Source organism: Leucoraja erinacea, chromosome 23 (genome assembly GCF_028641065.1).
Source record: "Leucoraja erinacea ecotype New England chromosome 23, Leri_hhj_1, whole genome shotgun sequence".
NCBI classification, from domain to species: Eukaryota; Metazoa; Chordata; class Chondrichthyes; order Rajiformes; family Rajidae; genus Leucoraja; species Leucoraja erinaceus.
In genome coordinates this window covers 9,134,788-9,147,778 of record NC_073399.1, presented here as the reverse complement: position 1 = coordinate 9,147,778, position 12,991 = coordinate 9,134,788, and the positions used below count along the sequence as shown (strand labels likewise).

General features: G+C 51.8%; 1 protein-coding gene across 1 annotated transcript in view; it reads left to right on the top strand.

The window, feature by feature from the left end:
• The first annotated feature begins 1,158 nt into the window (after positions 1–1,158).
• The window catches only part of gcgra (glucagon receptor a), a 32,916-nt gene continuing 21,083 nt past the window's right edge, over positions 1,159–12,991 (top strand). The window contains 1 exon segment of the mRNA XM_055653806.1: positions 1,159–1,280. The gene's annotated coding sequence lies outside the window, so the exon portion shown is untranslated.

Below are 12,991 nucleotides of genomic sequence, written 5' to 3'. Positions count from 1 at the left end.
CAGGGACTAGAGGGTGTGAGCTATAGGGAGACGTTGAGTAGGCTGGGTCTCTATTCCTTGGAGCGCAGGACGATGAAGGGTGATTGTATAGAGGTGTATAAAATCATGAGAGGAATAGATCGGGTAGACGCACAGTCTCTTGCCCAGAATAGGGGAATCGAGGACCAGAGGACATTGGTTAACGTTTGAGAGGTAACGTCTTCCACACAAAGGGGGGTGGGTGTATGGAACAAGCTGCCAGAGCAGGTAGTTGAAGTTGGGACTATCCCAACGTTTAATAAACAGTTAGACAGGTACATGGATAGGACAGGTTTGGATGGATATGGACCAACCGCAGACAGGTGGGACTAGTGTAGCTGGGACATGTTGGCCGGTGTGGGCAAGTTGGGCCAAAGGGGCTGTATCACTCTATGACTCTATAAGTTAGAGGTCAATATTCATACTCTGGGGTGCCCAAGTTACCCAGGATTTTCAAGGTGCCTGGACCTCACCCTGCTTGTGCATATGACAGTGAACTCGGCTGGACAGTTTGAGACTGTATTCCTTAGAGTCGGGAGGTGATTTCATTCGGAAATATAAGATCCTAAGGGGAATCCCAGGAGATTCCAAGGTTATTAGAATAGATGTATGTTCTGGTGGGAAAGTCAGGAACGAAAAGAGAGCATAAGTTCAGAATAAGGGTGCGGTCATTTAAAACAGAACCGGGCGCTGCGGTAGAGACCCGGTTCCATCCTGACCACGAGCGCTGTCTGTACGGAGTTTGTACGTGATCGTGATGTGATGGGCTTGGTCTGTGATGTGATGGGATGGGCTGTACTGGGCTGGGCTGGGCTGTGTTGGGCTGGGCTGTCCTGTGCTGTGGTTGGCTAGGCTAGGCTAGGCTAGGCTGGGCTGGGCTGGGCTGGGATGGGATGAGCTGGGCTGTGATGGGCTTTGATGAGCTGGGCTGTGATGGGCTGGGCTGCCCTGTGATGGGCCTGGGATGGGCTTTGATGGGCTGGGCTGGGCTGGGCTGGGCTGTGGTGGGCTGGGTGGGGTCATGGGCTGGGCTGGGCTGTGATGGGCTGTGGTTGGCTAGGCTAGGCTAGGCTGGGCTGGGCTGGGCTGGGCTGGGCTGGGCTGGGCTGGGCTGGGCTGTGATGGGCTGGGCTGTCCTGTGATGGGCTTTGATGGGCTGGGCTTGGTTCAGGCGGTGTTTAGCGGGGCTGCAGAGTGAGCACACGGGTGAAAGATGAGCAGCGTGGACACTGAGCGCGGTGGCGCTGGCCGCGATAGCAACAGTAAGTAATGATTTCATTGACGTTTCGGCTGGAGTCGATGCCTCGGACGGGAATCCGTTTTCTGTTTCTGCTTAGGAAGGAACTGCAAACGTCACCTCTTCCTTTTCTCCAGAGATGCTGCCTGTCCCGCTGAGCTACTCCAGATTGTTGTGTCTATCTTTGGTTTAAACCAACACCTGCAGTTCCTTCCTCCACAGCCTTCACACCGCGGGGTTGGTCGCTGCCCAAGCGAAATAAATCTGAAGAAAGACACAAAAAGCTGGAGTAACTCAGCGGGACAGACAGGTAACATCTGTGGAGAGAAGGAATGGGTGACGTTTCGGGTCGAGACCCTTCTTCAGACTGGTTGGGGATGAAGGAGAACGAGAGACATAGACGGTGATCTGGAACGGTAAGGAACAACGAGTAAAACAAAGTCTGAGTACAGTCTGAAGAAGTGTCTCGACCCGAAACGTCACCCGCTCCTTCTCTCCACAGATGCTGCCTTGTCCCGTGAGTGACTCCGGCTTTATGTGCCTGTCTTCGCTTTCTGTTGCAAACATTCACGACAGTAATGTTTTTCTCCTCGCTATGTTCACTGGTCGACCCCTTGAGTATTATGGGCAGTTCCACGCTGGTCGGTAGGAATATGAAACTCGCTCTTGCTGAAATGTGGAGCGGTGTTGGTTTTAAATCTGGGACTCGGGGCGGGGGGTTGTTGGTGAATCTGGAGCCGTTGGGGAAGCGAAGGGGAGAGAATCGCCCTCTACCCCTCTTCTCCCCCCCCCTCCCCCCCCCCCCCCCTCCACCCCCCCCCCCCCCCCCGTCCCTCCCCCCCCCCCCCCCCCCACCCTCCCCCCCCCCCCCCCCCCTCCCCTCCCCCTCCCCTCTCCTCTCCCTCCCTCTCTCTCTACCCCCCTTCTCTCCCCCCCTCCACCTCCCTCCCTCCCCCCCCCCCTCTCTCCCCCTCTTTCTCCCCCCACCCCCTCTATCCCCCTCCCCCCTCTCCCCTCCCTCTCTCCCTCTTCCTCCCCCTCCACTCCCGTCTACCCTCTACCCTCCCTCTCCCCCCCCTCTCTCTATCCCCTTCCTTCTCTCCCAATCCCTCTCTCTATCGCCCTCCTTCTCTCCCTCTCCCCCTCTCTCTCGTTTTCTCCACCCCTCTCCCCCCACCCCCTTGCCTACGGGCGCTGTCTGTACGGAGTTTGCACGTTCTGCCCGTGACCTGCGTGGGTTTTCTCCCGGTGCTCCGGTTTCCTCCCACACTCCCAAAGACGCGCAGGTTTGTAGGTCAATTGCCTTCTGTAAGTTGTCCACTAGTGCGTGTAGGATGGCGTTAGTGCGCGGGGATCGCTGGTCGGCACGGACTGGGCGGGCCGAAGGGCCAGTTTCCACGCGCTGTATCTCAAGTCCAAAGTAAAGTGTCTCACTTTACTGTTGGCGGTTGGCGATTTGCCCGGGCCACTGCTCTTGTTTGAAGCTTGCAGATTCAAAATACTCTGCGCCTTTAGCTGAGGGCAGTTGTGGCAGTTACTGTAGGTATTAGCAGGTGCATATTGCCAGGTGAAATAGCAGCCACAGTTCATAGAAATATAGAAAATAGGTGCAGGTGTTGGACATTTGGCCCTTTGAGCTAGCACCGCCATTCAATATGATCATCCAGAATCAGTGCCCCGTTCCTGCTTTTTCCCCATATGCCTGGATTCCATGAGCCCAAAGAGCTCTATCTAACTCTCTCTTGAAAACATCCAGTGAATTGGCCTCCACTGCCTCCTGTGGCAGAGAATTCCACAGATTCACAACTCTCTGGGTGGGCACGGTGGCGCAGCGGTAGAGTTGCTGCCTTAGCGCACTTGCAGCACCGGAGACCCGGGTTCGATCCCGACTACAGGTGCTGTCTGTACGGAGTTTGTACGTTCTCCCCGTGACCTGCGTGGGTTTACTCTGGGTGCTCTGGTTTCCTCCCACATCCCAAAGACGCGCGGGTTTATAGGTTAATCGGCCCTCTGTAAATTGCCCCTTGTCACGTGTGCCGAGGTACAGTGAAAAGCTTTTGTTGCGAGCTAACCAGTCAGCGGAAAGACAACACATGATTACAATCGAGCCGTCTACAGTGTACAGATACAGGATAAAGGGAAAAACGTTTAGTGCAAGGTAAAGTCTGATCAAAGATAGTCCAAGGGTCTCCATTGAGGTAGCTAGTAGAGTAGACTCGAAGGGCCGAATGGCCTACTTCTGCTATAACTTATGAGCTTATGAGTTAGACGCTCAGGACTACTCTATCGTTGGTGACAGGATGGCTCAGTTGCCTGATAACAGCTGGGAAGAAACTGTCCCTGAATCTGGAGGTGTGCATTTTCACACTTCTGTACCTCTTGCCTGATGGGAGAGGGGAGGGGAGGGAGTGGCCCAGGGTGAGAATGGTCCTTGATTAAGCTGTGTCGGAAGGAACTGCAGATGCTGGTTTAAACTGAAGATGGACACAAAAAGCTGAGGACGGGCAGCATCTCGAGACCCGAAACGCCACCCATTCCTTCTCCCCAGAGATGCTGCCTGGCCCGCTGAGTTACTCCAGCTTTTTGTGTCTATCCTAGCTGAAGCTGCCGGCCTTGCCAAGGCAGCGTGGGGTGTAGATGGAGTCGATGGAAGGGAGGTCGGTTTGCGTGATGGTCCCTGAATCTGGTGGTGTGTGTTTTCACACGTCTGTACCTCTTGCCCGATGGGAGAGGGGGGGAGGGGGGAGGAGAGGAGGAGAGGGAGTGGCCGGGGATGAGACTGGTCCTTGATTGCACTGCTGGCCGTTCGCACGACTTCACCACGTGTGTGAGCGCTGCTGTTTCCGAGGTGCTGTCACTATTTGTGCGTACCCTGGTCCTCTGTGTGTGCTTTGACGTTACAGAGATCGCAGTTACAACAACAACATTCACCAGCAGCTATTTGTAGTGAGATTAATGTGTCAGGAGTGCAGGCAGATTAGGTCTGGTTAGAGTCACTTTACAAGAATAAAAAGCAATGTGAATTATACAAGCAGGAGCATAAACCTGCTCCAATATTAAACGTTGCCTTCAATCAAAATAAGTCCCCACCCCGCACCCCCACTCCCAGACAGGGTCGTACACCACGGAAACAGACCCTTCGGCTCGACTTGCCCATAACCGCCAACCTGTCCCAGCTACACTAGCCCCACCTGCCTGCGTTTGGTCCCTATCCCTCCAAACCTGTCCTATCCATGTACCTGTCCAACTGTTTCTCAAACGTTGGGATAGTCCCTGCCTCGACTACCTCCTCCGGCGTCTCGTTCCCCCTCGGGTTCCAATTAAATCTTCGGCCCACTGAGGTTAATTGGCTTGGTTTATGCGTAAATTGTCCCGAGTGTGTGTAGGGTAGTGTTACTGTGCGGGGATCGCTGGACGCCACAGACTCGGTGGGCCGAAGGGCCTGTTTCAGTGCTGTATCTCAAACCTAACCTGAACTAAACCAGCGATCCCCACACACTAACACTAGCTGAAATAACTAGGGACAATTTACATTTTATACCAAGCTAATTAACCTACAAAACCTGAACCTGTTTGGAGTGTGGGAGGAAACCGAGGACCTCGATGAAAACCCACGCCGGTCACGGGGAGAACGTGCAAACTCCGTACAGATAGCACCTGTGGTCAGGATCGAACCCGGGGCTCTGGCACTGTGAGGCAGGAAATCCACCGCAGCACCAACGTGCCGACCTGCCTGCGTTTGGCCCGTGTCACCGTAAGTAAGTAAGTAAGTAAGTTTATTGGCCAAGCATTCACATACAAGGAATTTGCCTTGGTGCTCCGCCCACAAGATAACCCTTACCTATCCATGTACCTGTCCAGTGCCTGCTGATATTTGGCATCCATGAATTTTGCTGAATGAATGCTAATCATTTTAACTCCACTTCCCATTCCATGTTGACCCTTTTATCCTGGGCCTCCTCCATTGCCAGAGTGAGACCACATGCAAACTGGAGGAACAACACCTCATAAACCACTTAGAAACATAGAAAATAGGGTGCAGGAGTAGGCCATCCGGCCCCTTGAGCCAGCTGATGGCTGATCATCCAAAATCAGTACCCCGTTCCTGTTTTCTCTTGTATCCCTTGATTCTGTTAGCCCTAAGAGCTCTCACCAACTCTCTCTAAAAAACATCCAGTGAATTGGCCTCCAATGCCTTCTGGGGCACAGAATTCTGCAGATTCACTTGGGTGTCTACGGTATAAAGTCAAAGTAGCCATTATTGTCATTCAGACCTTTTGGTCTGAACAAAATTTCGTTGCCTTGCAGTCATACATATATTAAAAATGACAAAAATACACGATAAACACAAATGAACATCCACCACAGTGAATTCACCAGGCACCAGGCACCTCCTCGCTATGATGGAAGGCAAAAATCTTAAAGTCTTTGTCTCTTCCCTCCTTATTCTCCCTCTGCGCCGAGGCGATCCAGGCTTGTTGAACGTTGAATTCTCCAATTTTAGGGAACAAATCTACCTCCCCCCTCCCTTCCCTGTGCCTTACCTGGATGAGTATCAATTTCTCCTCCCCCATCCTCCCCCCCCCCCCCCTCCATTCCACCCCCCATCCCCCACCTACATTCCTTCCTCTGGCTTCACTTTCCCACTTCTTCTTCTTCGCTCCTTGTCTCGCTACCTATTGTCTTTTCATCCCTGGTCTTCGCCTCCACCAATCTGCCAAACAACCACCCCTCCCCCCTCCACATATACACCTATTGCCAGACTCTATCCCACCCCCCTCTCCCCTGAAGAAGGGTCCCGACCTGAAACGTCCCCCCCCCATATCCTCCAGAGCTGCTGCCTGACCCGCCGAGTTCCTCCAGCACTCTGTGTCTTTTGTTTTTGTCAACCTTCTCAAACTTCTCGTTCCCCTCTCCCCCGACTCTCAATCTGAGGATGGGTCACGGCCCGAAATGCCACCAGAGACGCCGCCTTTTAGTTTTGTTTTTTAGTTTGATTTGGAGATACAGCCCACCATGTCCGCACCGACCAGCGATCCCCGCACGCTAACACTATCCCACACACACTGGGGACAATTTTACATTTATACCCAGCCAATTAACCCACAAACCTGTACTTCTTTGGAGTGTGGGGGGGGGGGGGGGGGAGGGGGGGGAGATCCGGAACACCCGGAGAAAACTCCACGGGGAGAACGTGCAAACTCCGTACAGACAGCGCCCATGGCCAGGATTGAACCCGGCACTCTGGGAGGCAGCAACTCTACCGCCCCCTAGTGTGTGGGAGGATTCAACCCTCAGCCGTGATCCAGGCAGCAACTGGTGATCTACTAGGGGAGATGTTACACGTGGGGATTTGGAAATGGCCAGTTTGTTTGTTTCTTCAATCTCATCTTTGCCTAACCTTGCCCTTTGCCCCCCAGCATAGTGTTGTGATAGGCAGAGACAACATTGCAGCGTAGAAGGTCAGGATTGCCACCGGGTCAAATAAACAACATTGCAGGAATCAAGCCGGCACGTTTGTGGGGATCCCTGGCTGGTAACCATGGAGACGGCGCGGTGGTGCAGCGATGGAGTAGCTGCCTCCCACAACCAGGGTCACCAGTCCCACCCTGACCCCGGCTGCTGTCTGTACGGAGTTTGCACGTTCTCCCCGTGACCTGCGTGGGTTTTCTCTGGGTGTTCCGGTTTCCTCCAACCTAAGAGGTTAATTTGTTTGGTAAATGCAAAAATTGTAGGATAGTGTTAATGTGCGGGGATCGCTGGTCGGCACGGACCTGATGGGCCAAAGGGCCTGTTTCCGCGCTGTATCTCTAAACTAAAGTAAACTAAACTAAACTAAACTAATCATTAATAGCTGGACAAATACTCTGTGCGTTCATGATAAGCATCAATTAAAGAAGGGAACGAGAGATGGTGAAAGCCACAACATGGTGTTTAGACAAGGAATAATAGAATAATTTGGCCTGATGTTCGTACGTAGACACAAACACTTACCAATCTGGCTGTGGAGGCCAGGTCAGTGATTATTTTTAATGCAGAGATAGATAGATTCTTGATGAGTACGTGTGTCAGGGGTTATGGGGAGAAGGCAGGAGAATGGGGTTGGGAGGGAGAGATAGATCAGCCATGATTGAATGGCAGAGGTGACTTGAAGGGCCGAATGGCCTAATTCTGCTCCTATTCCTCATGACCTTATGGCAATCTCTCCTCGAGGGCAGTGCCAATGTTAGTCACAAAGTGCTGGAGTAACTCAGCGGGTCAGGCAGCATCACTGGAGGAAAAGGATGGGTGACGTTTCGGGTCGGGACCCTTCTTCAGACTGAAAATGGGAGGGGGGTGAAGAGCTGGAGGTGAGAACAGACCAGGACTGGCAATGAAGACCTCGGGCAGGGGTGGTGCGTGGTGGGCCCACTGTTGGCTGGGGAAGGTGCGATACAACGTGGAGAGCTGTGGAACTGGTTACACGGACTAGGGGCAATGAGGGGAGATGAAGGGTCCCAACCCGAAGCATTGTCCAGAGATACTGCCTGACCCGCTGAGTTACTCCAGCACTTTGTGTCGATCTAAACTAAGATGGCGGCTGAACGTATTGTCATTTCGACTCCTGGTTCTGGCCTATTTGTAAATCGGCAGTCGGTGCCTCAAATAATCAGGAAAAGCGAATAAAATGTCATCATTCATAGCCTGGGGATTTGCATAGAGATGGCAGCAGGAGTGCGTTTGAGTGTAAAGGCCACGGTGAGATCATGTGTGGAGCGTCGTGCTCAGCGCACTGTCTGCTCATTTAAGTAAAATGTTAATACTTTGGCAGCAGCTGAGATAGAGTTCGCTGAGCTGCCACTGATCACTGTAAATGGAAGTTGCCTTGAGAGGAATTGTTGGGCAGGACCGGCTGGAGTTGTGGAGAGCAAGACTGGATGTGAATGAAAGGAAGGATCCGGTCAGGGAGAGTTTGGAAAGGAACTTCTCCTCTTGGTTTAGTTTGGAGATACAGCGCAGAAACACCCCCTTCGTGCCCACGAGTCCGCACTGACCAGTGACCCCGCACACTAACACTATCCTACACACACTAGGGACAGTTTACGATAGTCCCAAGCCAATTAACCTGCAGATCCCTTAAGATCGTGTGATAGGAGTAGAATTAGGCCATTCGGCCCATCAAGTCTACTCCGCCATTCAATCATGGCTGATCGATCTCTCTATCCTAACCCCATTCTCTTGCCTTCTCCCCATAACACGTACTAATCAAGAATCTATCAACCTCTGCCTTAATAATATCCATTGACTTGGCCTCCACAGCCTTCTGTGTCAATTAATTCCACAGATTCACCACCCTCTGACTAAAGACATTCTACCTCATCTCCTTTCTAAAGGAACGTCCCGTGCTTTTGAGGCCGTGCCTTCTGGTCCTCAACTTTCCCTCTCCCTTGACCCAGTTGGCATTGATATTTTTGCTGCCGTGTGCACAGAGACACTGCGGCAAACTTTGTTTTGCCTGGTGTCCAGTCAATCATTCACACACGCTGCCCACCAACCCGTACAGGCGTACAACAGGCAGCTCGAGAGGAGAACAGTGGCAGAGTGCAGAATGTGGCGTTACGGATATATTTGTGCTACAGTTGTGCAGGGCAACAGTGTCAAAACAAGTCAAACCCACCTCGCAGAAATGACCAACAAAGTTCAGGCAGCCTTGGGGAAACTGGGAACTGCAGATGCTGGTTTACAAAAAAGACACAAAGTGCTGGAGAGGACTGGGGGGTCACGGTGGCGCAGCGGTGGTGTTGCTGCCTTACAGCGCCAGAGACCCGGGTTCGGAGAAAAGGAAAAGACAACGTTTCGGGTAGAGGCCCTTCTTCCAACTGAGAGTCAGGGTAAAGGGAAACGAGAGATATAGATGGTGATGTAGAGAGATATAGAACAAACTAGACTAAGTGGGACCCGTTGGGTCCCAGCTTCACATGGGAGGGCTGGTCCCCCAATGCAATATTCCACCTCTCCACCAATTCCAATATTACCAGGTTTTATAATCCCTCCCACTAGAAGGGGCATGGCCTTCATGGCGTGATTGACAGGGGAGAGAATCTCAACATTTTTTAAACACTAATAACTCTCTTATTTTTAATCGATGGGAAAAATCCTCGGCACCTGATGAGCGGAGGGGGACTCTGAGTAAGATAATCCAAACCAACTTTTCAATTAGGCAAAGCAACTTTAGCATTCTCGAACCAACTTTGGTCACAAAGTGATGGAGTAACTCAGCGGGTCAGGCATCCTCTCTGGAGCAACAGGTGACGTTTCAGGTCGGAAACGTTCTTCAGACGGGGAGAAGGTACAAACTCCGTGCAGACAGCACCCGTGGTCAGGATGGAACCCGGGTCACTGGCACTACCGCTGCGCCACCGTGCCAGAGTTCGTAACGGAAGAACTCTACCGCTGCGCCACGAGTAGTACGAGGATTGCTACTCGCACTAAAGTGCCGCCCCTTTAGTACAAGTAGCAAACCCCAACAGCCCTTATTTTACTTCTGTTATTATTTTCCTGCAGCCTAATAATTGCGTGGGCCACTTTGTTTCTCTCTGCTCCTGTCTTGGCCCAGCGGATAACCCTGTTTGTGTAATCCATTAATAGTTTACATTAGTCCATTAGTTGCTTTTTAAGGACATGTTTTTTGTATTGGAGCAAATACGCCCTTTGAAACCCTCTCGCGCTTTTCGTCCCCCTGTTTATTTAGTTTAGAGATACAGCGCGGAAACAGGCCCTTCGGCCCACCGGGTACGCGAAGACCAGCGATCCCCGCACATTAACACTATCCTACACACACGAGGGATAATTTACACTTACACCAAGCCAATTCACCTACAAACCTGCACGTCCTTGGAGTGTGGGAGGCAACCGAAGAACTTCGGAGAAAACCCACGCAGGTCATGAGGAGGACGTACAAACTCCGTTCAGACAGCGCCTGAGGTCGGGATCGAACCCGGGTCTCTGGCGATGCAAGTGCTGTAAGGTAGCAACTCTACCGCTGCACCACCGTGCAGCCCCTAAATGTTACTGCAATTTACCCATTAAACACACGACACAATTAACATCCCGGCTTGAACTTCCTTCCCTCAAAGTCAGCTTTGCTCAAGGCTCCACATCTTTCTTCTTCTGTTAATTAATTTGTCCTCTCGTTACTCAACACTTAATCCCTTGTCAGTTTTTGTAGCGTGTTGCCTTAGGAGAACTGTCCTGGAATCGCTCAAGAAACTCATTGGCAGCTCTCAGAGAAGTTGGCAGTTCTCTCATAAGTTCACAAGGTCATAAGTTCATAAATGATAGGAGCAGAGTCAGGCCACTCGGCCCATCCAGTCTACCCCGCCATTCAATCGTGGCTGATCTATCTCTCCCTCCTAACCCCATTCTCCCTGTCTTCTCCCCATAACCCCCGACACCCGTACTAATCAAGGATTTACCTTCCATCAGCCCACCGGGTCCACGTCGACCAGCGATCACCCCGTACACAAACACTATCCTACACAATTTACAATCCTTACAGAAGCCAATGAGCGGACAAACCCACAATTCTTGGAGTGAGGGAGGAAAGCCAGGCCGTCATGAGGAGGATGTACAAACTCCGTACAGACAGAGTACAGAGCCTGAGGTCAGGATTGAACCCATGTCTCTGGTGCTGTGAGGCAGCAACTCTACCGAGCCGCCTACAATAGATGATGTTTCAGGCCGGGAACCTTCTCCAGACTGACTACCGTTCACATTGGTTTTTTAGTACACACATGTGTACTAAGATACATCGTAAAACGTTGTCTATAGCGTGCTCTCCAAGCAAACATCCCGAACATGACAACAACAATTGTGGATGAGAGAAAATAAGCAGAGTGCAGAATATAGCAGATGTAGGAAGGAACTGCAGATGCTGGTTTAAAACCATGGATAGACCCAAAAAGCTGGAGTAACTCAGCGGGACAGGCAGCATCTCTGGAGAGAAGGAATGGGTGATGTTTGGGGTCGAAACCCTTCTCGTCCCCCATTCCTCCTCTCCAGAGATGCTGCCTGTCCCACTGAGTTAGGCCTGAAGCAGGGTCTCGACCCGAAACGTCCCCCATTCCTTCTCTCCAGAGATGCTGCCTGTCCCACTGAGTTACTCTAGGTTTTTGTGTCGATACCTGCAGAATATAGCATTATTGCTACAGAGTGTGCGCAAGTTTTTTTTTTTTTTTTAAAGTGCAGGGGCTGCACTGAGGTAGATTGGAAGATTGGGGATAAGCTTAGCTTTCGAGAGGACCATGGGTGTTCTGACATCAGGGAAGAACGCAGCTGTTCCTGAAGCTGGTGGTACGTGCTTCCAAGCCTCTGCGTCTTCCGTGGGATGGGAGAGAGGGAGGGAATGACCGGGGAGTGAGCGGCCCTTGTTTATGTTGGCTGAGCTCCCGAGGCAGCGTGAAGTGTAGACGGGGTGATCCACCACACTCTGCTACAGTTGCACAGGCAGAGCCGAGCTGAATGACTCGTGTTTCCCACCCTGCCTGCCCCTTGTCCGCTGCTGATTAACAATGGTTCGGTCAATGGTTCCTGAAAGTCACGTCTGCACAGCGCGGTGGAATTGTTTTGCACGACCCACAAATGTACAAACAGTCACCACAATTTTGGTTTAAAATTTAAAAAAAAAACAGAACACAAAAAAACCATGACCCATATCCCACCACTCCCCGCAAATCTACATGCCTATCCAACAGTATTTCAAACACCACTATCATATCTGCCTCCACCACCACCCCTGGCAGTGCGTTCCAAGCACCCACCACCCTCTGTGTAAAAAAAACATCGCCTTTAAACTTTGCCCCTCTTGCCTTAAAGTTATGCCCTCTAATATTTGATTTTTCATGGACAATAGACAATAGACAATAGGTGCTGGAGTAGGCCATTCGACCCTTCGAGCCAGCACCGCCATTCAATGTGAACATGGCTGATCATCCACAATCAGTTCCCCGTTCCTGCATTCTCCCCATATGCATTGACTCCGCTATCTTGAAGAGCTCTATCTAACTCTCTTGAAAGCATCCAGAGAACCGGCCCCAATCGCCCGCTGAGGCAGAGAACTCCACAGACTCACAACACTCTGTATGAAAAAGTGTTTCCTCATCACCGTTCTAAATGGCTTACTCCCTATTCTTAAACTGTGGCCCCTGGTTCTGGAGAAAGATTCTCCTCGATATCCCGCAGCTCCGCTCTTGCTCCCCCTCCCCCCATTCGTAACAAGGACAGAGTCCCCCTTGTCCTCGCCTTCCACCCCATCAGCCGTCACATACAACGTATAATCCCCCGACATTTTCGCCACCTCCAACGGGATCCCACTACTGGACACGTCTTCCCATCTCCACCCCTTTCTGCTTTCCCCAGAGACCGTTCCCTCCGCAACTCCCTGGTCAATTCGTCCCTTCCCACCCAAACCACCCCCTCCCCAGGTACTTTCCCCTGCAACCGCAGGAGATGCAACACCTGTCGCTTTACCTCCCCCCTAGACTCCATCTAAGGACACCCACTATCTATCCAGGTGAGGCAGAGGTTCACCTGCACCTCCTCCAACCTCATCTACTGTGTCCGCTGTTCCAGGTGTCAACTTCTCTGCATCGGTGAGACCAAGCTCAGGCTCGGCGATCGATTCGCTAAACAACCTCCGCTCAGTCCACCTTAACCTACCTGATCTCCCGGTTGCTCAGCACTTTAACTCCCCCTCTC